General features: G+C 36.4%; 1 long non-coding RNA gene across 1 annotated transcript; it reads right to left on the bottom strand.

Moving 5' to 3' along the window:
• Nucleotides 1-4,865: 4,865 nt before the first annotated feature.
• On the bottom strand, nt 4,866-11,938 carry LOC123380028. Its single transcript, XR_006585251.1, has 3 exons — nt 11,605-11,938; nt 11,090-11,172; nt 4,866-5,120 (listed from the first exon to the last, which is right to left on the bottom strand). It is a non-coding gene; the product is annotated as an uncharacterized LOC123380028 (long non-coding RNA).
• Between the last annotated feature and the right edge of the window lie 10,648 nt (nt 11,939-22,586).

Below are 22,586 nucleotides of genomic sequence, written 5' to 3' on the forward strand. Positions count from 1 at the left end.
TACAAAATGGGCTGCTACAGTTGCTCTAATGACTAGTTATCCATTGGTCGAGCTTTGGAGGTGTTATCTTAGTATCATAAGTCTGTCCTTGTCACCTTTGGCACTCTGAACAAGATTACTCACTTTGAAGCTTGCTGTAAATCACCCATGATTTTTTGACATGTTATCTGGTCCACCTGACACCTTTGCCACATTTCCTCAGAGCAAGGCCTTTAATTTTCACCCTATTTCTAAAAGGCCATCTTGAGAGATCTTCAGGTTTGCATTTGCTGCTTTAACTCTACCCTTCCATGACAATTAATGCCAGATTTTTTGGCCATTTAGAATGACTTGAAAACCCAACTAAACTCACATGCAGACACTGCCCACAAAACTATTACAGTTGTATGTGGGAGATATTCCTTTACTAAAAAATATCTCCCTATATTTGATGCCTGCTTCCAGAACCATTGATCCACCTAGTTTCTTAGAACAAAATTACAGCAAGTTAATCCATGCCAGTTGTTTAAACAATACTTTTCTTGTAGTAATAGTGCACCTCATCCCCTACTTTCATCCCAGTTGCTGAATGATCTCCAAATACCTAATACACTTTAGAGAAACCTTAACAGATCTTTGAAACCACTTTGTGTTCTTTAAAGAAGAGGTGAAAGGCCACAACCAAAATGCAGTGCATGCTAGTAGAAGTTATATATCTACATCAGAGCAAACACTTCAAATCCTAGAGCAAGAAATAATTGAAAGCAGTAGAGATATTATGGCTGGAAGTAGAAGGAATATGATAATTGTTTTCAAATATCTGAAAGTTGTCATCTGAATGAGGGACTAGACTAATTCTCTATGTTCTCCAGGGATAGAATCAGACCTAGGGGTAGAATTAAAGCCATAAGGAAACAGATTTTAGTCAGTGTAAGCAAGAAATGTCTAATAGTGTTGTAGAAACATTGAACAAGCTAAGTTGGGAGCTCCCTGTCAATGAAATTATAGTAAATACTGGATTTAAACTAAGGGGAAGTGAAAAGGGTTAAGGGTGCATCTTTTCTATGAGAGCATATGATTATAACAATCTGCTACAGATTTTGGGTTACTTTATTCACTCAAAACAAATATTTGAGTGTTTATTCTACTCGTGGAATAGTGTGAAATTTTAGGAATACAGAAGTGCATGAGTCACTGTTCATGACTTCAAGAAACTTTCCATCTACTGGGAGAAACACAATAATTGAGATAGACATATAAACAAATACAAGACAGTATCATCAAATTGTAACTGATGTTTGATTATCTGTCTCCCCTTCTGGGTGCTAAGCTTATCAAAGGCAGATAGATATACTCTGTGTTTTGCTCACTGTTGTATCTCCAGAACTTAGATCAGTGCCTGGCACCCAGTAGGCACAGAATAAATCTTTGCTGGCTGAATTTATTGACTAATGCAAATGTCTATTCTGATTGTGATTAATCTAGTGGAATAAGGAGGAGGGAATGTTTAAAGTTATCTGACAAGTTGGAAAGTGTTCAGAGAGGAGGTGATTTTCCTTTGTCTCTAACCTCAGAGCAGGAGTATGGTCTGGCATGAGGAGAGGTTCACAAGAAGACAGGGCATCATAGCTTGTTGAAGGGCAAGGATATGAAACTGTATTGTTCGTGCTGAGGTTATAAGCAATTTCATATTATTGGAGCATATGATTTAGGGCAGTGAGTAGTAGGAGACAAGTCTGAAAAGGCTGTAGGAGATTGAATCATGAGGTACACTTTCATCTATTGAAGACATTTAATGAATAGAGTAGCATGATCAGATTTTCCTTTCAGGAAGAAAATTCTGGCAGCAATGCAGGCGGGATGGAATGGCAAATTGGGTAAGATCAAAGTGGAGATATGGGAGGCTGTTGAAATAATCCAGGAGAGACAAAGAATGTCTACAAGAGAATAGTGGCAGTGAGGAAAAAGGGATGGAGGTAAACTTGAGAGATATTTAAGGACATAATTTATGGGACCGTGTGACTGATGGGATATGGGTATGGGTGGAGCTGGTAAGGTGGTTATGGTACAAAGTAAGAGAATAGCAACTATGGTAGTGAGTCATGCCAACATAACAAGTATATATGGAAATGTAGGAGGTGGAGGGTTTGGAAGCCTGTGGCTAATGAGCAGAGAGAGCCTATTATTGATTTTATGGAATAAAGGTCTATGTAGGAAACATGTATTGTAAAGCATCTACACCGACCAGGGTCAAGTGAGTGTGGGTGAGGTCACCAAAGGAGAGTGTGCAAAGTAAAGTTGGAAGAGAAAGGAGGAAAGCATCTGAAGAACATAAATGTTGAGGCAGTTGAAGCTTATCATCAACTGGGATATGGCACCAATATGAGCTTCAGTGGTAAGCAGGTTTATCACTAGAATTTGGCATTGAAACATGAGATAGATAGGGTATATCCACAAAACAGAGAGTTTTGATTGACAATATTTGTCATTAATAATACCATCAATAAAGGTGAGGCATAGTTACAGAGTCATGTCAAGTGGACAGATGGTAACATTTTTAACAGATCCTTCATGGGGAACTTCAAAAAGCGACATTCCTAAATGTGCAAAATGGCAATAAGATCTAAGGTAGGAGTAATGAGATATTCAGGGAAAAGTTCAGATGAAGAATGTGCTAGATCATATTTTGCTACTTTTTCCAAATTCTCACATTCTGAGTTTAGTACATATGTTGGCATATTTTCTTTTCTTAGGCCATCCTTTCTCCAGAAGGTTATGTGTCCTTAAAATTTATATTCTCCCTCTAGGTTGGAGATAATGGCTGTCAGAAACGTTATTAGGAAAGGTCAATTTATTTACTCAGTTTGCACAGGCAAGGAGAGGGGTTAATCTTGGGTGTGCCACTAAACTGGATATCATCCGATAATAAGATGCCTCACTGCCAAGCTTCATGAGTTTTCAAAGCTCTGTCTAGTCTACAGGGCATTCCTTGGTTGTCTCTAATTCTTGCACAAAAACAAACACACAAACAATATGGAAATACACTCATTTCTTTTTTTCCAATATACATAAGGTTTTTGGTTCTTCATTGGCAGCTAGTTGGTCTCTTAAGACATGGTACTGGACAATATCCAGAAACAAGTTCAGTGTCTGATGAGGAACATTGTGAAATCAGTAAGAAATATCCTTGCTAACCCAAATGAGCAAAATAGTTTTTTTTGGTTGGTGGGTGCTCCAGGCAAAAATATTTAAAGGAACCTGAGAGTTCTACTTCCTAGTTGACTCAGGCTCAGTTAAATTCATTTCTGTTGAGTCTTGGATCATGATTGGATAGAACTGTTGCTCACTATAAGGCAGCTCACTCATTTCCTTTGACACATGCTCTTGTTTTGCCATGAACACTAAGTGACCTCAACACATTTTTTTCTAAAATCGTAGCAGCAAGGGACTTGAAAAAAAAAATCAAACTCATGAGACAGATATCTCTCTTGGATCCTGAAAAGGCTGCTTCTTAACTGCCCCGAGAAAGATGAAATGATATTTCTGACCCTGTTTCTCAGGAATGACAAATGGATAGCTTCAGCAATAAATGCAAGAATAGATACTGGCTAAGAATGCTCTCAGAGTTTTATTTTTGCCTTATATGTTTATCATGGACTCAACCAATTAAAAGCTGAAACAAATTAGAGCTTAAGATATCATTTAAAAAATATTGCAAGGATTTAAAATATAAATCACTAAAGACCTCATATACACTTTGAATATCTCACCCCTCCCCCAAGTTCCATGTAAACAAGTATGTTTCTTGCATTATACCATTATCTGTGCCAGATTATCAGTTTTTCTTCTGAACAAAGTTTGGATGCTTTCCTTCCAATTTCCTTGTAATATAATTATGATATTTTGAAGGAAATAAAAAGTTATAAGGAAATATTTTTAAAACATTACTGGCAAAGGTACAAGCTTAATTCTGGAAGGAATCAGGTTTAGAACTTAAGAGACAAAAATGATAGAACTAATGTCTTATGTGGTCATCTAGAGAGAGAAGACATCTTTATTTTCTGCAAAAGGCAAACAAAATCTTCCATCTCTAAAAAAATCGTTAAGTAAAAGTTATGTGGAGTGGTGATGGTAGAAAGTTTTCAAGAATTTTTTTTAATTTATTTATGTGTTGGTTTATACCTCACATTTTTTTCTAAAATTTTCTAAAAATGATTAAAAGCCACTAAGAGAATATGCTTGAAAGATTCAGGTGTGTTACAGAAAAGATCAAAGTATGGTACTTAGCAATTGTGGTTCTAAAGTAGATATGAACTTTTTTAATGGAATAATTTGAAGGACATTTTCCTATATCTAAGTAATTATGTTTCTATGTATCTAATTTATCATCTACCCATCTATCTATCTATCTATCTATCTATCTATCTATCTATCTATCATTTATCTATCTAATCTTTCTATCTACTTTGGTGTTTATTTAACAAGTCAATCAGTGTTTATTGATTCTGTTCTTTGCACAGTTTTAAGCACTGGGGACCAAAGAAAGTATAAGATTGAGACAGGCTTTCATCCATTGTATAAGGGAGATGAGTTGGGTGGTCTTCATTTTGCTGAGAAATTGGATAAATTATTATTTATGGTCAAAGAGAAAATTGTCCTTGTACTCTTCAGATGTTTAATTGTATCCCTAGATCAGTTTCCCAAACTTGACTAGCCATCAAATCATTGGAGACATCTGTAAAATGTTAAGATTTCCAGACTCTTCATTGGACCTTTAATCTAGTGGACTTGGGGGGCGGTGGTAGGGATGGGAATCTAGTTTTAATAAGGAGCCACATGATTTGTATACTTAGCAAAGTATAAACAACATGGTACAGAATTGTGAACTCTGTCTGGGTAGGGACCACATCTTCTTTGCCTTGGTATTCAGTGCTTAGCATAGCACTGAGCACATAAGAGGTACCTAATAAATCTTTATTAAACAGAAGAAGACACATCTGCACAAAAAGCCTTCCTGGAAGGACTCATTTATTGTTATAGTTCTAACTTCATTTCTGTCTGTGCTCTTCATCTCTTGATGCTTTCCCCACGTGGTATGAGCACTCCTCTCTGTTCACCATGTCTTGGAGTCCTCATGTCATCTGGATCAATAGCATCAGTTTGAATAGAAAATTAATGACCTAGCAGGATATTACTTAGTGTCTTTTGGCCTTCAGCTTGAGGATTGTTATATAGCAAATCAGTGTCTATAGAGATGGGTGTAGATCAGTATTAATAATATTGTAACTCGTGTTTATGTAATATCTTTTCTCTGAAGACTGAAATCCTCCTTCAGACATTATTTAGCAAGTGCAATCTATTCATCCCTCTGTAGGTGTGTATGTTGTCTTAAGGATGCCTTACACATGAGTCTAGTTGATTGGACCACCAAGAATTTAGTGGCATTGATTTTTCCACCTGGCTGCTGGGCCTCCGGGTGCTTGAAAAAGGTGTGTCCCAACAAGCAAAGGCATCTCCCTTTCAGACGGGCAATAGTTTGACACTTACTTTATAACTAGGTGTTACCTTAGCTGGAGGGGTGAAACAGGGCCGGGGCAGGCCAAGGGAGGGGTGTCTTGGCAAAGGGGATGTGGTCAATGGTAGAAGCTTGTGACAGACTGGCCTGGATCTCAGATGGGTGGACAGGAAGAATCTGACCCAACAGGTTAAAAATGACAAAAATGAAAGTGAAATTGAAGATTGGCATGCTGAAGAGATTTCCCTAAGGTCACTGACTGGTTGACATACCATGGATAAAACCGAACTCTGACCTAAAATCCAGTCACCAGACCACATCCTGTAGAGGGAATACTCAGTGTCCTCAAAGGTCTAATCAGTGAACTTGGCTGGGATATGATTTGACATATCTCTGTGTTGTCTGGGCAAGGTTAATTGAAAGTTTGTCCTCTGAGAAGTTTTGTTTTGTTCTTTTCCTCCCTATTGAGCCTAGACTCTAGGAGGAAACTTCCTGGGGTTATTCATCCATTGCTTCTTGGAACACATATGTGGAAGAATATCTCTTAGTTAAGATAAATTTCCATAGACAATTATCAAGCACTGAGGCTTTTCCTGACAAGGCATGTATTTCTATACTGTTGGTTCGTAACCGATACCAGCTAGCATCTGATATTACATCTAATTTCTCTTTCTTTGTATATTGACTTTTGCATATTCTGAAAAGACAGATATGAATCACAGGTATTCAGCTATCAAACAAGTTCCCAGTATTTGCCAATCACTGTAGTAACTTGAAATTTTCCTGGTTGGCTTGTAGCCAATGGGCCCTGTAGGCAATATAAGACGCTTACGGAAGCCTAGTGTGCAGATTACTTCCAGGATCTTTTAACCCCAAGGATAGTAAATGTTTTACATAGTAAAGAACACTAAAGAGATGTCTAGTCTACTCCCCTACAACTTCAGCCTTCTCCCAGGTATAAATCTTACTCAGTGTCTTCATTTAACTCATTAACTCTCTATAAAGGATGTGGCTGATGGGGTGAGAATTAGCTTTTTCAGAGAGTTGATACATAATCACTCCATCCAGAAACAAATCTGAACACAATCATTAAAGAGGGTGAGGATATTTCTAGAATGGAAAATAGAAAGTCTCATTGTCAGTACAAGGGAAGAGTCACATGTTGCATGTAGCTGAGTGACAATCCCATCTGTCATTGTTGACTCATTATGTGATACTGTATAAGCTCTTTTACTCTTCTCCCTGGTTTCTGATAAACCTTAGGAAAAGTCTGTCTTGGAGTACAGTGAAGCTACATTTGTTAACTGTCTTTAAGAGGAGGGAATTTATTCCTCATCGCAACTCTGTAGGATGAATATTTTCACTTCTGCTTTGCTACAAAAACTAAGCCTGAGTGAGGTTGGCTAATTTTCTACAAAGATCACACCGTTATCAAGAGGCAGTACTAGGACTTGAATCCATGCCTGCCTAGCTTCAGATCCCAAGCAGCACAACTGGTAATGGGAAGTTGGGGAAATAGGTGAGTTGAAGACTGTAGTTTTTGGCTTGGTTTCATAACCAAGTGTGTGAACTTCATGGAATTTTATTCTTTCCAGTATCTGCCCTGTCTACACACTGCCAGCTCTCATTTTATTCCACAGATAAATGTGAGAGCCCTATTGATGGCCCTGGTACTAGAGTTTCAACCACAATGAGAGACCCAACAACATCGAGGAAAACTCGCAGCAGCCATATTCAGTTACAGAACACAGAGACTAACAGGTTTAGTACAGAGGATACTCTCCAAAAATGAATGTTTAGGTAAATGCCCAGCTCTACCTTGCATTTTTGTCTCCTAACCGCCTAGCTCTGAGAGTTGTCCTGTCTCTCTAAAGCCTTTAGAGAATTTCTAGGCCTGCCCCAGTGGAGTAAAACAGTGGTTTAATGCAGTGGTTAACTGAAGGACAACCAGGGTTTCCTTTTTAAGGTTTTATCTAAACTTTTAAGTGTTCTGGGACCTAGTATAAATTGCTCTAAAATTTAAGGTTTAATCTTTGAAGAAAGTGAAGGAATATATGACCTGAAAATATAAACTTTATAAAAAAGATTAGAGAAATCACTCTATAAGGTAGCTTCTCTGAATAAAAGAATATGTTTTCTTTTTCATTTTATTTAGGATGTTTTAAAATAGGGTGTAATTTTCAAAAATGTGTTTTTCACACAGCTTCCATGGGCCATACTTGCCTTTATATAGCATCTCGCCATGGCAGTATTCTATGTAGTCTGTCAGAAGATTTATGTTTTTGTCTTGGCTCTCCTATTAATTAGCTGTGTGTCCTTGAGCAAGTTACCTAACCTTTCTGAATATCATGGTCATTATTTGTAAATGAGAATATTAGGGTCTTTGAGATCTTATGGTCTCTGTCAATTCTTAAATTCTGTGATCTTATTTCTTTTGGTTTCTGGCTAAAAAACCCCCAAACAAACCCTAAACACGGTTTCCCTATAGAATTATGTAATATATACTGTTACTACTAATTATTCCTTGTTAATTATTTTCTAGAACACTATGGTATGAATTCATCAGTCATTAGGAAGGGCTCAGGAAAGAGAGCCTTACATATACATTTTTATTTAAGGGGAAAAGAATGAAGAATCAAGTGTTGTACTTTTCTGTTCAGCTCTTTTATACACATAGAGAGATGAAGAATACATGGGCTGTGGGAAGCTGGGAGTAACTTTAATTTTATTCAGGAATGAACATTTTATTTCCCAATATTTTAATGTTGGAATTCAAATCATGTCTTTGTTCTCCTCTTCTTTCCTTTCTGGCCAAATAAGCATACATGTTGTTTTACATAGCAAGGGTGTTGATGGTGTCTGAAAGGAAAACAATCTGATTTTTGAGCAGATTGTTTTTTATGGGTCAGCACTTTTGTGACTATAACAGACCGTGACTGATTAAGACAAATGGTTGTTGGATGACTTAAAGGAAGGAGAGGTTCATTCAATGAGTGACTAGAGAGAATAATAATTCTGGGTTTTGAGAGCTGCCAGGCGTCTCTAGCCATTGAACACAAATTCTAGCTATAGACATCGAGGCTTGACAAATCAGGTCTCATTTGGAAAACTTCTTACACTGTGACATGTCTGATTCTCAGCTGAAAAGAAGGAATACTGATGATATCCTAATTAAAGACAACTTTGATATGACTAAAGAGACACGATAACTAAATGCCAGGCATGATCTTGGAGTGAATTCTGAACTGAAAAAAATTTTTATAAAGAATGTCACTGGGACAAATGGAAAAACTGAATTATTAACTATGGATTAGAAAATAAAATTATGAATATCCAGATTTTAGTTATTACACTGTGGTTATTGTCAGAGAATGCTTTTGTTCTTAGGAAGTACACAAGGAAGTATTTAGGAGCAAAAGATAATCATGTATACAACTTAAAGAGTTTATAAAAATAATATATATACACACATGTGTATATATATATGTAGATATAGATATAGATATAGATATAGATATAGATATAGATACACACACACACACACACAAATTTGCTTGTGACTTTTTGTAAGTTTGAAAATAAAAAGTCACCAAAGGAAAAAAAAAAAAGATAGGTGACTGCCTGATTTTGCAGAACCAGGGGGAGGGGGGAGGGTATGTGAATAAGTCCATCACATTCCCTTTGGCCGGGACTGGCGAGCTGGTGAACTTCTAAACTAGAAATTCAAGGATTTAGCTGAAAATAAAAGCCTTAAGCTTATTGATACCATGAAACCATAAGCCTCACTTTCTCTCTTTACTCAACATCACAACCTGTTCTTTTGTATCATTATCCTTTGTCCTAAATCAGTCTGGGTAAGAGCTTGAGTTAATCAGTTCCACTCCTTAAGAAAGTCTTTCTAATACCTTGACCTAAGTCAGAAGAAATATGTGTAAAATCTCCCCAGGAATTGGGGGACAACTTCAGTATTTTTCAAGCTAGTGGGGCTTTTTTGTTGTAAGCTGAGGGTTGTAGATTATATTTCACTTCCCTTCTACTCTTAGTCTTCTCCCTTTTCTCACTGTAAAGGGAAAAAACCCATATTTTTGTTGTTGTTGTTGTCATAAGTTTTAGCCACTGTAATCACCAGGAACAATGCTGCACAATTAATACTGTACAGCCATCTGCTGCTTTATTTAGGGTCAAATTAAAGTTGACATATCTAATTCTGTTTTCCCTAAGATTCATCCAAGTTGTAGGGGGAAAGGCATTGATGGGCTAATAGAAGGAGGGCAGCATGTTAGGGTCTTTTATTTTAATGGGAGTATTTGTTTTTATATGTGGATTTTCATTGTTTCTGGATATTAACATAATGCTGAAGATGCCAGTCTTGTATTTGCAATTCCCACCCAAAGAGCTACCTTTGATCTCATTGGAGTTCCTATTCTTAGAGTCTTGTGGAATAAAAGTCTTTTCTTGCTACTTCATGGCTGTAAAAGCATGTCTGATTTGAGGGCTTCATATAAGCTGTCTATGAAGTAGAGGCTGCTTTGAAGGAGTCTGGTCAGCTGTAACATTGCTGGAGGAGCAAGATGTTCAGAGGGTGCATTTCTTTCTTTTTTTTTTTTTTTTGAAACAAAAATCCACATCAGAGTTGTGAGGCTGAAGGAAGTTAGAAGGATACTTTTGCCTTCAGGGCTTTCCATCTCAGCCTCCGGGTACTAGTCTGGGCAGGTAACTAGTCTGAGCAGTCTACGCTTTAGTTGACACCTTCAGGATGAACAGACAGGGAGAAACTTGTAGTCATTTTTCTTGGCAGAAGCCACAACCCAGCCCAAGTTAATTATGTCTGAGAAGAAGAATAGTGTCTGGGCACCTGCAATTTTCAATTTGGTACCTGATTTTCCAGTGCCAAGTATTATATCAAGCCATTCAGATGTATCTTCACAAAGTTTCTTTCTGGTTTCACATCAGACAATGGTAACACTGAGTTTAGAAATTTCTATATAATTGTCACTATTTACTGAGAACTTCGTATGTGCCAAAGATGATTAAATGTTGTACATGCTTCCTGTCATTTAATCTTCATATCAAACCCTATGAAAGAGGTATGATTACTGTTCCCACTTAGTAGTTGAGAAAACTGGGAGTTAGGTAATATCTTGCTCCAAATCACATGACTAATGCAAAACTGGTGCTTGAAATCAAGCCTACCAGACTAAGAAACTCAAAGATTTGTATAAAGTTCTATCTAGGAATAAATATTTTTTCTCTTAACATTCCTATGACTTGGAAGGTGGGCACTATTGGTTCTGATTTCATAGCCAATTCTGACTTAGGGTTATTTGCCCGAAACTATGGATTTGTAGAGTTTAACCCAGAATTGTTATTCTCTAAGCTATTTAAATCTATTCCTTTTCATAATAATAAACATTACTACAAGATATTGTCTTTGGAAAGATGCTGAATTAAGGATTAAGAAACGCTGAGAAAATTACATTCAAAAGTATTTAATTTGCCTCTTTACCGACTTCTCCCCCACAAACCAGAAATAAGCAAGTTTCTCATCTAAAACAAAACAAAATAAAACAACACAAGAATGCAGACAATAGTTACCTGTCTTAATCCTGCATCCTCCTCTCTTCATAATCCTATTTATGTCTTTTTCTCTTTACAGTCAAGTTTCTTGGAAAAAATGCCTGCAATTATAGTTTCCTTTTTTTTTTTTTTTTTTTGGCATCCTGCTCATTCTTAAACCTACTGCAATCTGTCTCTTACACATATCTCCCCACTGCACTGAAACTTCTCTGGAAAGGTCATCAATTTACCCAATATCAATTCAATGGATCCTTCTCCCCACCAACATTATAAAATTTTCCATCATTCAGAAAAGTTGAAACAGCCATACAGCGAATACTCTTATACTTAATACCTAAAATTTACAATTAATAATTTCCTATATTTTCTTTGTCTGTCTATCCCTCTATTTATCCATCAATCCATCTAATTCAAAGTAAGTTGCTTACTTCAGTTTACTTCACTCCTAAGCACTTCAGCAAGTATATTAATGACTAAAGTTTAATGCATTATTTTTAATATTCTTCTTTCCTGACCTTAATTTGGCATTGTACCTTATCACATCTTTATGTTGAAACTCCCAAATCCAGTCTTAACCTCTGCTGATCCTATTATCCAATTGCCTAATGAACAGTAAGATCAGAGTCTTCTTATAATTCTGTTTTCCTTGTTACTTTTTCTTCTTTACCTCTATGTTCTTTTCCCTTTCAATATATTTTGTCCCTTTTTCTTTTGCCCACTCCTTAAACATTGCTGTGTTCGATCTCTCTGATTTTGGCTATACTCTCTTGTATCCCTGTGATTTTCTGATATCTTAGGTTTGATTTCCCAAGAAACAGATGGTAAGATGGAGGTTTACATCTAAGAAGTTTTTCTGGGAGTGCTCTTAGGAACAACACAGTGTGCAGGAAGCAGGATTCTATTATTACTGAGGTCACATCTGATTTCAAGAAGAGTTCTGGAATTTGGATAGCTCTTCAGAACTCTGCCAAATCAAGGCAAGACAGTTGGACCTTTTACTCTTACATCAAACAGTGATTAGAAATCTGATGTCCACCTTGGGCTTTTTTGCTGAAGCCTCTGTGGTGTTATGCGAAACTACAACCAGACTTTGGGAAATCACTGCTTTGAATTGTTATGTACTATGGCTTGCCTTGCTTAGAGACTGCACTATCTCTGAGTATTATTGTTTGCTCAAGAAAACCTGTGTGTCCGTGTGTGTGTCCGTGTGTGTGTCCATGTGTGTGTGTGCACACACACATGTGTCAATTCAAAGTTACCAGTGAGAAAGTAAGGAATTCAAGAAGAATCCTGAGGACATATCTTTATTACTCAGTAGCAGAAAGGCCCGAAAGTGTACCCAGACTGGGAAATGGGTATGTCACATATGGTGGTGTAGGGTGTACACTGCAGAACGCCTTTCATCCTATAACTAAACCTATTACTATCCCATTCAGATGATCTGTCTTCCCCAATTATTTTATAAGACAAGCTCAAAGTCTTGAATTTTATATTTTGCTTCCCCTCATTTTTATCCTTACTGATTTGTTGTTTAATTTTTCTATCAATTATTAAGAGTATGTTGACATCTCTGACCATATAGTTATGGATTACCTATTTCTCCTTTTAAGTTCTATTGTTTTTTGCTTCATGTATTTTCAAACATTATTTTTAAGATGCTTATATATTCATGATTATTATGTCCTTTTGACTCCTCTAGCATTACTAAATGTCCCTCTTTATCTTTATATTTGTTGTTCTGAAATTTATTGCCTGGTATTAGTATAACCAGGGAAGTTTTCATAGGCTTAGTGTTTTCACAGTATGTTTTCCCATCCTTTTAATTTTAATCTTTCTGAGCCTTTTATTTACAGTGAGTTTTTTGGAAACAGCATATCCTTGCTATATTTTCCAGTCTGATGATCTCCACCCCATTTAATGAGAATGTTTAGGCCATTTACATTTAATGTGATTGTTGTATAGTTCTATTTAAATCTATCATCTTGCTATTTGTTTTCTACTTATCCTATGTTTCCTTTGTTCCCCTTTTTTCTTGCCTTCTTTTGGATGAATTGAGTATTTTGTATGATTATATTTTCTTCACTACTGGTTTATGGTAGTAACTCCTTGTTTCATACTTAGGCAGTTGAAGTAGGATTTATAGTACACATCTTTAATTTATCACAATTTACCTTCAGATAATATTATATTACTTCATTTTAATACAAGAGTCTTACAGAAATATTTGTTCATTTTCACTTCCCATCCTTTACGGCATTTTGTATATAAGCCCCACAATACAATGTTATTATTATTGTTTTAAACAGTTATTTGATTTTTAAAAGAGATTAAAAAAACTTCTTTATATTTACTTACACATTTAGTATTCCTAGTGCTCTTTATTCCTTTGTGTAAATCCAAATTTCCATCTGGTATCATTTTCCTTCTGCCTGAAGAACTTCCTGTAGTGCAGCTCTGTTGGTGATAAATTCTCTCAGCTTTTGTTTGTCCCAACAATCTTTATTTTGCCTTTATTTTTGAAAAATATTTTCACTGGATGTAGAATTCTAGGTTGACAGTTGTTTTCTTTCATCACTTTAAAGATGTCATATCATGAAAAGCAAGCCCTGGAGTTTTGTGTTACACAGCCTGCATCACCATATGTGGCAATCCTATGTCCCAATTCAGGCACACTTCAGGGTCTCTCTGCTAGTGTGATAAAGATATGGCTTCCTCTCCCACTACCCCAATTCTTCTTGAATCTTAGTTTTCTAATGGTAGCTTTGGACACACACACACACACACACACACACACCCTACGTTTTCTTGATCAAATCATAATTCTCAGAAATGACACTGTCTAATTCCCTATTAAAGCAAAGAAAGATTTTTTTCAAGTCAATGCTGTCTGCCTGCAGCATTTCATGTCATCATGCAGAGAACATTCAATTCCCCCTTTCTGGTGTTTGGATTCTATACTGTGTCTTGCCTTACATAAGATATTGGATTAAGAGTATGAATAGATAATAGGGTTATCTTCTAATGTCCTCCTTTCCTTATACAAAGAATTGGCAAGAGTTTTGAAATAATAATTTTTCCTTATACTCAGCCACTTCAAGTTTTTAATCTGCTCCTAATCGGAGGAGATGTGGCTGTGTGTATGTTTTTCATTTTCAGTTATACTTGTATGATATTGTTCCTCTTCCCTTAAATATAGAGCTGATTATTCTTTCCTTTGGGATCTCATTTTATCCTGAAGATCAATCATAACACTTGTAACACTTCATTGCATTTGTTTATTTACACATCACTTTTTATTCTATATATCTTTAGAAGAGAAAAATGTGTTATATTTGTTTCCAGAACATTGCATAATGCATGAGACATAATTCTCCAAGAAATATTTGTTGGTTGAATTAATGAATGAATGAAGTCCTATGCAATTATATTGGTGCTGTTGCCTGAACCCTGATATTAATCAAGGATGTATAATGGTCAATTTTGTTCAAAGCGTTTTGGTTTTAGCACTGTCGGCATGATTTTGTAACATGCATAGTCAATCTATTTTGTGAAGTCAATATGAAGATTAGTGCAAAGAGTATGATTGATAAAATAAATCTGTGATCTCAGGGAAAATATTTCAACATAATCAAAACACTTGAAGAAATCAGTTAGTAGTTTTCTGAGGATTTCTGCTGTGGAAAAAATATGAAAGATCTAGTAGAAAGTGGTTAGAGAAGTGGTTTGAAGTGGTTAAATTCTTTAATGCATGACATCAAGACATGACATGAAAATGTACAAAAACGGATTGGAAACATGGCAATGGTGTAGATCCTTTGAGAATTCAGGCCTGTTCATTTAGACCTCTCCAGATTGGTTCCAGAGGAGTCAGGAAATTAGGGTAAAAGAGTGTTTGCTATCTCCTCTTTTTTATTGCCTGGAGTCCAAGTGGAATGTTTTGGCAGAACCCTAGAGACTAGTAGTTTGTCCAATCTAAATATGTTGTATTGAAAGTTACCCTTAGGAATGAACAGTAGCCTACTGGTTCTTGATGCAGCCCACAGAAAATTTAATTTGTTTATTTTATAAGCTGGTCAAATATCCATCCACAATTTCCAGAGTTAACATTACAGAAGCAACTCAGTAGAACACATGTATATGAAATTATTTGGGAAAAAAGGAAATAGAACATTATGCATATTATCAATGGACTTCTGGGAGGACATTTATTGGAGGTAAACAGGGTTGTTCAAAATTTTGTGTAATTTAGTTTGGAGCTATTTGTACTAAGAGACTCTTGATGAGGATTACAAACTATGGAATCAGACTTAACTTTATTTTCAGAAAAGAGTCTTGCATGTTAAGAGGACAACAAAATTAACAGTATTCTGCCCAGTTTGGGTCACCATCTGTGCTGCAGATTTGGCTGTTAGTTGATTGGTTGCATTTTATAGTCATGGATATGGGAAAACATAGTCATGACTTATTATGATTATAAATACAGTCTATGTAAATGCACATATGTGTGTTTAAACACCAGCATAGATGCCCTTATATGCTCCTCCTGGTAAACGGTGCTATAGTTCTTTTTTTTTTTTTTTATAGTTCTAACATAAGCTAGATCTGGTAGGTTGCTATTTACATCTTTGTTATTTCCTCCATCAAGTGGCTGAAATTCAGAAGTCATTTGTAAACTAGTTGTAGCTAGAACCATAAACTCAGAAACTTTCAGGGTGTGTTTTAATTTGATGACCCTAATTTTTGATGTATGTGCTTTGGTTTCTTATATTTTACTTCTGTGTGCAAACAAGTCAAACTGTATTTAATATAGTTCTGGGACATGTGCCGCTGATGGACTTCTTCAGGTATAATTTATAGGGCAGTAGTGGCTTTTTTAGCATGTGGGATAAGATATGAGCCTTCAACTGAGAGGTCTCAGTGATGGTTCCCAGTGTGTCCTGTCTTGGAGTCTTGCAGTTGTGCTCACATTTGTAATTATGAATCTTCAAGATGGAGCACAGCTCATGCTCAAATAGGAATTTTTTTCAATTATATTTTAAAACATTTTAAGTCTACAAATTCCGTTCCCCTAATACCTGTTTATAAGAGACTAAATTATATGCCCTTGACCTTCTTGAAAATTTTGCATAGTGATTTAAAATGTGTTCTCTGGAGTTAGAAAGCTTGCCTTTATGAGCCTGGACTACTACTTTTAAGGTCTCTATTTTCTTATTGGTGATATGTGATTATCAATGACATCTAAATCATAAGGTTAGTTTGAGAGGCATGTGAAGTGCCTCTCATAGTACTTGGTACCTGGTAAGTATTCAGTAAACACAAGCTATCTTAATTAAGATTAAAACAATTATTATTATACTTCTATTACAAGAAGAGCTTAAGCAATATCTATCATCTATTTACTCTCTGAAAAAGTAGTCATGCTTGTTGAAGTACTGATAAATGTCTAGCTTCATGGAAAATCAGGTAAATGTAAATTGCAGTGTTACGTGCATCACAGATACAGGGTATGAAGCCAAATATGGCCATAAATTTCACTATGGCTTTTTTTTAAAGCATAATGATATGAGAAAGTTAAGTCAAATAAAGAGCACTATGAAATCAGCAGTATTTTAATATCACATTAGCAATTACATGGGATTATCCTAGAGTGATTTCCAAATGACTTATTCTATAACCCAAACCAGTGCATTTTGTACACACATAAGCATGCACTTGCACGTGAACATTGATTTAGGAACAAAGACTCCCTGAGGGAGTTTCAAAAACTGCTATGTCCCAGCGTGCTAGTCTATATTTTACACCTATTTCTGAGTCAGCAGAAATATGTGTAGAATCATATTAAGTCTGATACCTCCCATTAGCCCATGAAGCCATAACCACTATAGGGGTGGTATGAATTACTTATCTTATCCTAGGTCTGGAACATGTCATTATCACAAAATTCATTCCCTATGCAATCATCAGGGCTGATGGCAATATAAGAACAGTTGGGGCATGAAACCACAGTAGATTCTCAGGATTATCTAGCATGTGGTAGATCAGAAGCAGAGGTATCGACTTCAGTTCTTTGTTGGAAGCACTATTGTCCTGTAGACTGTGCAACAGGCATTAACTTGGGGGCCTAATTCTAATTGTTTCTTTGTCACTAACCTGTGGTGTGGTTTGCAGCTAGTCGATTGGTTTCTTTGTATGTAGATGAATGAATATACACTCAGAGGCTTGTGCATATGGTTGCAAATAGTCTTCAAAAAAAGCATTAAAGCAAGCTAGGGAGACTCATTCCAAAGTTTTCAGACTGTAAGGGCCAAATCAACAAACCATTCCAGTAAGGAGCAAAGATGATCCAGTCCCACTTTGCCTAGTAAATGTTGTGGGAGGATGACAATAAAACTGTTTTTCAACTCTCTTTATACCATGGAGTGTCATTCCTTCAGATTTATGTAGTTATTATAAGTCCTATGGTCTTTTTCAGGGGCTCTCAGTTTGGCCAGGGCATTGAGGAATAATGGGAATCAGCAGCATAATACACTGGTAGAGAAGTAGGGCTGTGGAGACTTTGGAGACAGATGGTCAGGTGTTTGAAATCTCAGTTCTGCCACATACCATTGCTTGACCTTGGGAAGGTCACTTAATCATTTTAAAACTGTTTGCTCATCTATAAAATGGGAAAAATAATGGAAACTTCCTCATGGTGCGGTTATGTCGATCGTAGAAAATCCTTGGTATATTGCTTAGCTTGTAGTTAGCTGTTAAAAAGCGTAAGGTGATGCTATTGCATTCAAATAGATGAGGTAGTTTCCATTTTAGATTATGAAACTATAGTTCATATTTTATAGGTATTAATAACAAGAAGATTCTTAAGATTATCTTCCAGGATTCCATGAGCCCAGGAAAACAGGGTGAGACTTTGAGGATAGTGATGATCAGTTAATGTCAGCATTATGAAGTGTGGGAAACCTCCAATCCTGAAAGAGTTTAATAATATTTATTCCCAAAGGTTGCTGTGAAATGTAAATAGGATAAGGAAAATAAAGTGCTAAGCACAGTGTTTGGTATGTAGTAAGCACTCAAAGACAACATTTTTCCTTCTTTTACTTCTTGGATATAGTTGTCTTGGACCTGCAGCTTGAGTTTTCCTCAGGGTTGCCTGGGGGCACTGAAGGATCTGGCTCTACCTCAGGGGTTCCCAGCAGGTGTCTGGGTCCAAGGTGTGGTCCATCTGGAGAACTCTGGGGATATTGGATTGGTTACAAGATGGCTTCAAAAGAGAGGGACCCTATAAGAGGGAAGCAGTATGATATACAAGAAAGAGCCTAAGGAAAAGTACTCAGAAATGTTGCTTTTTAATCTTAGTTCCACCACTTATTTGCCTTGTGACCTGAATGTGTTACTAATAATCTCCTAAATTTTGTCTTTTCCTCTTTAAGGTGGAAGAAATACTGGGGCGCCTGGATGGCTCAGTAGGTTAGGCGTCTGACTTCAGCTCAGATCATGATCTCATGGTTTGTGGGTTTGAGCCCCACGTCGGACTCTGTGCTGACAGCTCAGAGCCTGGTGCTTGCTTTGGATTCTGTGTCTCCCTCTCTCTCTACCCCTCCCTTGCTCATATTGTGTCTCTCTATCTCTTTCAAAAATAAATAAACATTAAAAAAATTTTAAGATGGGAGAAATATTCTATGCCATATTATCTTTGGTGATAGTATAAATACCAAATGTGAAAGGTGACTAAATGAGGATGTTCTGAAGATGGAAAAGCATATAAATAAATGGAAGGTGGGAAGTAAATATGTTAAAATCAATCTGGAGTCCCTCAAGTAGGACAAAGCTAGCTCTTGATCAGGTTGTTGAAATGGTCATGGATGATGTCAAATTCAAGTTCTTTCCTCCTGAAACTTCCACTTGCATTTCTCATATGGGTTTAAGCTTGAGAAAGTAGCTCAGCTCAAATGCTAGACTTCTCTAAAGTCTCCTTTGATCTTCTGCCCCCACCCCCTCAATGCTGGAAGTAGTTGCTAAGATTTCTAAACATCTTTAATCCCTTATCCATATTAGCAGTGTTCAATAGAAATACAATGTGAGACACATATATAATTTTACATTTTTTGGTAGCCACATTAAAATGTTAAAAAAAACAAGTTTGAGTAATTTTAATTTTACTTAGTTAAATACATTAAATGTTTTATTTAGTTTTAATATTTTATTCAAATATTTTGTTTATGTCAAATGTTATAATTTCAACATGTAATCAATATACATTTTAATGAAACATTTAAATTGGTTTTTTCATATTGTACTTGAAATCCAGTGTGTACTTTACATTTACTGTATAAGCCAAATTTTAAGTGCTCAATGACCACATGTGGCTAGAGGTTACTATTAGGTCAGTACAGGTGTCTACGTTTCATGTGATATTAAGATGTGTCTTGTATTTGAAGTATGTATGTAAATGCTACAGATATGTTATTAGACTGTGTGGACTTCCTGAGGACAGGATTCCTGTATGGTTGGTCTTTGTTTCCTTCATGATGTACAACACTTCATTTTGCATATAGTAGGTACTCATTCAGTGGATTGAATAAATTAATATTTTAACAAAGGAACAAGTGAATGAATGAATAAAATAAACTGAAGAGCCAGCTTTTTTCTTTTAATCTGGGAAATACCACTTTAATCAATACAATCGTATGATGTCTTAGTGTTGGCCTTCTACTAATCAATGCAACCAGTATTTACCAAGTACCTACTATAAGTAAGGTATGTGCTAAGTGCTACAGGGTCTATCTTGTTGAATAAAAATACAGTCTTCCTCTAAATGACCTTAGTTGCCATGGTCACCTAAGTTAGGGATAAATTAGTGCTCTGTGTAGCATCTTTGAAAGGGGAGACATAATTCATCATGCTATTCAGCAATCTAGGATTTTGCATACCTAATGAGTTACATGAATTTGCCTAGAAATTTGCCATTTTAACCATGCAAAACAACTTTTATAAAAGATGTGCTTCTCCCCCCATATCCTGCTATTTTAGAAGCAAACAAGATGAGGGAGTGTTTTAAATTCACATTACTAACTTGCAATAAGTTATCCCTGAGGAACTTAAGAACTTAATATTATTTTGGGCTTCAGGGGGAAAAACTGACACTGAGTGCTATAAATATATCAAAATCTAATCCAGTTTAATGGGATGGGCACATATCTTTCCCTGGGGGAGTTCCCAAATTCCATGTTCTGGCCCATGAATACTTGGTTTTGTCTTGGATTTTTAGTCAGTAAAAAATGTTGACTTGTTTGATGACTTTTCTGAATTGGGAGTTCTTTGAGGGTCAGGAGTATCTATCTCTCTGTCTCTCTATCTACTTACCTACCAATCTTCTAACCATTTATCTATTCAGTTATGCACCTAGAACACCCTAGCTCATATTGGGAGTTCAGCAAATGTCTTTGGAGTGAACAATGCAAAGTAAAATCTATGATGATTTTTATTTGTGATTCATTACATCTATCCTCTGAGATTAGTAATCTGCATTTGCCAAATGAGGAGAAAATGTGAATGACCAGGGTTGTGCCCTCTATATACTGTCTTATTCATGACTAATCATGTTCACAAATTTGTGATGTACTTTCCTATAATGTTTTTTTTCCTCATACCTTTTCCCCTTCATATGACTCATTTTGTTACAACTCTTACATATTAATCATTTTAAAACCACAGTACTCTGAATCATTGATGTATCCTGGGTTACAATGAAATCCATCCACTAGGAAATGAGAGCCCTTCTAGGAAACATCTTGGTGCCACGTGGCTCTTTTGATAAGGTTCCAGGCTACAAAATTGAGTCTGTCTAGAGGAAAACATTGGAATTGATCTTCAGTATTCTGTAGGGAACTAAGAAGGACAAGAGTGGTTATGAATACTGGCAGTTTCTCAAGACTATTGTGTGAGTGTGAATGTACTGCTGTTTAAACTTATTTCAACCACATAATGCTTTTTATAATGGAAGGGTATAGTATATGATTGGGAAATAAGTTTTTACACAGCAACTCTGCAGTGGACACCAAACTAATTTCCTTTTCCTGCTCCAGATTCTTTTGCATGGTATTAATGCTGAACTTCTACAATTTGTTTCCAGACATAAAGCTTGATTGTCAGAGCCTCTTACACTAGAAGTCTTTAATCTTCCTATCTAACCATCTTAACATAGGTTATGTTTGTTTTCATAAACATAGTAGTAAGATTTGGGCTGCATGAGAAAGAAATATGCTGACTGAATAACTGGATTATTGGAAGGTTGTACAGTGTGTGTTTTACTGGTTATGAAATCAAAGGCTGTATAATCTTTGTTGATGTTTAAGTGTCATGATGTGCTGCCTACAGACTGGGGAGGTTACATTACACATTGAGTCAATCTTGAATTTTAAGGCACTCTACACCCTTATATGTTATTACTCACCACTAGTATCTCAGCACTTTTATTTTTCACAGTTGAAAATTTGCTTTTAAATTTCTTTTAAGAAATGTAATATATGAGCCAGTTCTTTGGAAACATTTTCAATTTATTCTGGGATTCTAAAGCTTTATAGGATCTCAACTTTCTTTTGAGCCAATTTGGTAAAATGGCAAAATTGGGACTTATAGCTTATAAGGAAAACTAACAGTATATGGGGGTACCTGGGTGGCTCAGTCGGTTAAGCGTCTGACTTTGGCTCAGGTCGTGACCTCATGGTTTGTGAGTTCGAGCCTCGTATTGGGCTCTGTGCTGACAGCTCAGAGCCTGGACCCTGCTTCAGATTTTGTGTCTCCATCTTTCTCTGCCCTTCTCTCTCTCTCTCTCAAAAATGAATAAACATTAAAACAACAACAACAACAACAACAACAACAGTATCGTTTCATGTGTTCCTATCCAAACCCATTTTGTGGGTGTAGTTCTTCACTGTCCCTGGTCCTATATTTTTCCCATTCACTCTTTGAAATATTTTTCCTTTTAGTTACAAGAGCAGTTTCATTTCAGAATGTATGTCATGCCTGCTGTAATAATTACAAGACAAACACATGTTGGGCCTCAGTCCAACTTAAAGCTTGGTATCTCCCTAACTTAGGCCTGCCGCAACCAGCCTTCAGAGCCAAGAGAGGGCTGGTGACATTGCCAGTTCCTCTGCCTTCTTCCTCTCTTCCTCTGCTTCTATTTCTCTATGTAGTTTTGGTTCCTGCAAAGTGGAGGAAATATGGGGACAGGAGAGTCATACTTGCAGAACCTAGTGGCAATCAGGCACTGAGTTCCTCCAGTAGAGGAACTCTGCCCTGGAGGTGCTTTGTAGGCATTTTAGAGATGTCACTGCAGGGCCTCCTAATGTACCTCTCTTGACTCAGGGAGAAACTTGTTCTCAGCTGGTCATGTGATCTGTTAAATCTGTTTCTTTCCCCAGCATATGCTCCTTTAGGTGGTGGTGTAGGCTGAATTGCGTCTTCTCCAAAAGATATGTTGAAGTTCCAACTCTTGACACTTATGAATTTGACC

Source organism: Felis catus, chromosome A1, assembly GCF_018350175.1.
Source record: "Felis catus isolate Fca126 chromosome A1, F.catus_Fca126_mat1.0, whole genome shotgun sequence".
Taxonomy (NCBI): Eukaryota; Metazoa; Chordata; class Mammalia; order Carnivora; family Felidae; genus Felis; species Felis catus.